We start from the raw sequence: 4423 nt of genomic DNA, 5'->3' as shown, positions 1-4423 counted from the left end.
ATTAAAAACCATTCGGTGGATGAAGTAAAAAAAATTCGGTCTTAAAGAGGATAGATAAAGAAGAGACTTCTCCTAGTTTTAGGTCTGTGTGCTCTCACAAACTTCAGATATTTGTCGAAATGTTTCTCACATCATTCTTGTGCACATAGCCCTTTTCGTTTCTCGTACCAAGGCGCTAAGAGAAGCGAAAAGGGCTATGAGGACGAGAATGTTTCGCGCATTTACACAACCTTGTTTCCAGGGTCTCTCATCTTCCCAGAACGCGGTTGGCATTAAAAGAGCCCAGTGTATTGGTATTAACCATTAACCTCCCGGCCTGGTACACCAATATCATGCAACATGACATTGGCTTTTTATTACTATTATTCGAAGAAGTTCAGTACGTAGAATGATATCTCTGGGTGTGATTTCGAGTATTAGGAAAAAATAGATAAACTTTTAGGAGACGATATGCTAAATGTTAGATGTCTATTAAAGTCCTGGTGAAGAAGATAGATAAAGAAAAACTTCTAAACGTGTCCATCCGCAGTGCATCATATGCTTCGATGTCCGATATCGATTTGCGAGTTGAAACGTGTAGATATCAAATGTCAAAGGCGAGCTCTGTCAATTTGATCACTACACATTCTCACTGTACTCTATATTTATTCTTTTTCCGCGATATTTGCTAGATACGTTGCCAATATCACAAGGAATATTCAGTATTTGTTTCCAAGGCTCTATGATGTGGAATTCTATAGATGAAGATTTTAAATGTTCCTCCCTCTCCTCATTTAAATCCAATCTGAAAGAGCATCTTACTAACAATTATTAATGAATTTTGCTGATGACTTCAAACAAATACCGGTATTTTTGGTGCAGTTAGTCGTAGGATAATACAGTCGTATAATTTATTTAATGCTAATCTCCTTATTTTCATCTATTGTGTTTGAAGTTTCTCTGTTAGTTTAATTTACGTTAGTTAGCTACCGACTACAAATTGTGATATATTTGTAATTAACTGGCAACCTGACATTTTCAACTATTTCAGGTTATTTCTGGTTGTCAATTACCCTTATTTTAATTTGATTATTATGCTACTATGTAATTTAATTTATAAAAAAAAAAATAGGGATAAATAAAGCTGTTGTTGTCGTTGTTGTTGGAATATATTTCTTTTATTTTTGATCCTCCATTTTTTTGCCTCATGGACCGTGTCTACGTGACCAAAGTCACGTGGACACTAGGAGATGTTGGCTTTCGCATATTCCTGTGTAAGACATTCCTGTGTAACCATTCTCTGCGTTCCTGATCTAAGATTCCTGTGAAGATAGATTGGTAGATAGATATAGTTCAGGCAACTTGTGGGTTAATCAATTTTGGCTTCGAAAAACAGATACAACACCGACGATAAATTGACAGCGTTTGGTGCTATTGAGTACGAGTTTCAACCACGCTGTACAGATTGAAGACACTTAATTTATTTATGTATTTATTTATTTAAATATTTATTTATTTATTTATTTATTTATTTATTTATTTATTTATTTATTTATTTTTGTTACGGGGACTGGGATGCAGACCTTGGGGGCCCAATCATTTGTAACTATTTGTGACATGCTGTTTTTACCATTTTATTGTGTTTATGTCCAAGGCCGGTTCACGCAACTCGCTTGCGTTTAAGGACAGTGCCTTCTAAATACAAAGGTTTTTGCGCCAGGTTAGGACCATGCGAAAAAAGTAGATCTTTGTAAGGGCTATTGGAATCCACAATGAAAAAACGGGGTAGCCGCGTATTTTTTCGAGATAATTGACCTTGAATCTTAACAAAAATGCTGACATCAGCATTTTTCTGAAAGTAGAAGGAGAGGCTATTTCTTCACAGATTTCCTTAGGATTTGCCTTTACATACAATAAAGCAAACACATTAATAAATATTTTAAAACTACGTGGTAAATGGTAACATTAAAACAATTTTGGTATGTTTTTAATGACAAAATAGTTCCAACAGCGCTTTTAGCGTCTCTGACAGCCTTCCTCTGGTTCAGCTAAAATACAGTCTAAATACTTTTTGCTCGCAACCAGAAACTAATCACGTGCTGAATAGGCTTGCCACTTCCATTTCATAACATAAAATGTAGGGGCAACCACGCGTTTTTTAAAGTTATTGATCCTTTTTGAAACTTTTTACGGTGTCCGTTACATTTTTTCCTGTCACCTCCCCAGTAAGTAAAACAATTGCGTATCTCGCACTTGTTTTGCGCGCGCACTACGCCATCTGCAGGTACAAATTTGCATTTGGATTTCAGTATAATTTTCGACAGATAACAGCTAGTTTTTCAGCTGGAAGACGTTAACAGTTAGTGGTTAGCGATATGTTACTATTCTGGTGTTCCTGGTGTTCCTCAGTAAACTTGATTTGGTCACGGTGGGAAAATTTTGCTTTCATTTTAGTCGTGTACTTGGTGGCGTAGTTGATTGCGTCATGTCAACCCGGCGCGCGCGTGGCGCTTAAACCATGCCTTGCGTGATGTGCAGAACGCGTGCGCACTAACAAAAGTAGGCCCCGTCCTTAAATTAAATTTGACAACAAATAACAGGCTTAAGGACGTTCGCGCGAAAATTTTCCAGTCGATGGATTTTTTCTTAAAATTTTCACTGCAGTCAGATAATGAGTTACTTGTGTCAGAAATGCAAAAACGAAATGGGGGTAACCGACTTCGTTTCAGAGATAAAGTGTGTGGAAAACTACCCTGATTTTGAAAAATTGGCACACGTAATTCAGCGTGGTCTACAGGGGTTTATAGTTCAAAATATCGAAGGTGAGTCACCGGAGGCAAACGATCCTAATCATATTTTGTAGAAGTAGGTCTGATGCGTAATTAATTCCAAATGTTGCCAACGTTTTCACAAAACTTAACCTTTCAAGAAGCAATTGAAACCGCCGCAGAGATAAAGGAAGAGCTAAAAAGAACGGAATTCGATAGCGTATTTTGCCAAAAATTCAATCTTGTAATCGGTAGATTTTCTTCATTTTTTTCATTACATTTAGAAAATCAGTAGAGAAAATGATCCATCAAAAGAAAAATAGGGGTCACCAAACGTCCAAGATCGTTAAATCTAGGCAAAGCTATAGCAATGGCGATCTGCCCTATCATTGTTCATTTTATTACTTAGCGCGCGCGCTGATGCATGACGTGGCGTCAGGAGCCATAAACTGTTATGGCTCCTAGTGGCGTGTGAATTTGTATGCGCAGTAAGGACGCGCAGAAACAATTAGCGCCAACGTCCTTAAAACATCAAAGTGACGGGTTTCAGTCATGTAGAAAAATGTAAAGATGACAATGAGGGGGAGGGGAGTGGTTAAAAACTAACCTCTCAGGCGCATTTTCTGCAAATAAGTAAACAGGTATAACTCAAGCACAAGGGGTGAAAGAAAGTTGTCAAAACTGTTTCTCACCTCAAGTTGCCTTGCTTACACATATCTTAAGTCAATTCATTCACACCAACAATAGACACTATTGAAAACCTAGACATTAATTGCCTCTTAATAAACATAAGAGTTCTCAACAAGTCGATTAAGCGCCTTTTTTTATTTTTAGCTGGATCCACAAGCAAAATGCTCATTTTATATTTCTTCAGGAAACCCACAGTACTAAGCTTACCGTAGACACTTGCTCCGTTGAGTGGGGAGGCAAAGTTTTTTTTCAGTCATGGTACATCAAATAGCAAGGGAGTAATGATACTCATAAACCCATGACTGGTCTAAGTTGAGTGGTCTTAACAGATATATCACAATTGAACTTCTAAACAACTGTTCTTACGTAAGCATCCGGAATGCGGTATAGTTTTAAAATAAAGAAATTTCAATCAATACGTAAAATATTAACCGGTTCGAGAGGCCGTATAAACGGCGTAAAATTATCAAGGATTATACAGGTTGGGATTTTAGAATGTGGCCGTTGGCTGTGTTAACGGGGTGGTCGCATTAAAAAGTCACGTCAACAGTCATGCCTTCTTAACAGATTGCGTGACAAACCCAAAGACAAGACAGAGTGTACGAAGCCAATTTGAGGATGAGCCGAGTTTTTCTGGCAGAATTTCTCAGTAAAAATGTTTGAAATACAATTTTTTTTAGCTCAAAATAACCTAGCTTAGAAAAACCTCAATATCCCTGAAACAAGGGTAAAGAGAAGCTCGATGTGTGATTCAAATCTATTATTACATATTGCTAAGTTGGTTTCTAATTCACGTTGGCTAATTGTAGACATACACCTTAGGCTAAAAGTACAACAGAGACGTATTCGTAGAGAATGCTGCATAATCAGAGGAATATGTTTAATACTGAAACTCTGATCTCCCTTAACATATTTGAAAAAATGCAACTAATTATCAAAACGTTTACAGGTGAAAATCAATGCATAAAATACTGTTGGATATCAAG

General features: G+C 37.1%; 1 protein-coding gene across 1 annotated transcript in view; it reads right to left on the bottom strand.

Moving 5' to 3' along the window:
• Positions 1–4423, bottom strand: part of LOC145484217 (TNF receptor-associated factor 6-like) — a 204127-nt gene that overhangs the window by 174541 nt on the left and 25163 nt on the right. The window lies entirely within an intron of this gene.

This window comes from Orbicella franksi, chromosome 4 (genome assembly GCF_964199315.1).
Source record: "Orbicella franksi chromosome 4, jaOrbFran1.1, whole genome shotgun sequence".
Taxonomy (NCBI): domain Eukaryota; kingdom Metazoa; phylum Cnidaria; class Anthozoa; order Scleractinia; family Merulinidae; genus Orbicella; species Orbicella franksi.
This window is presented reverse-complemented; position numbering and strand designations above follow the sequence as displayed.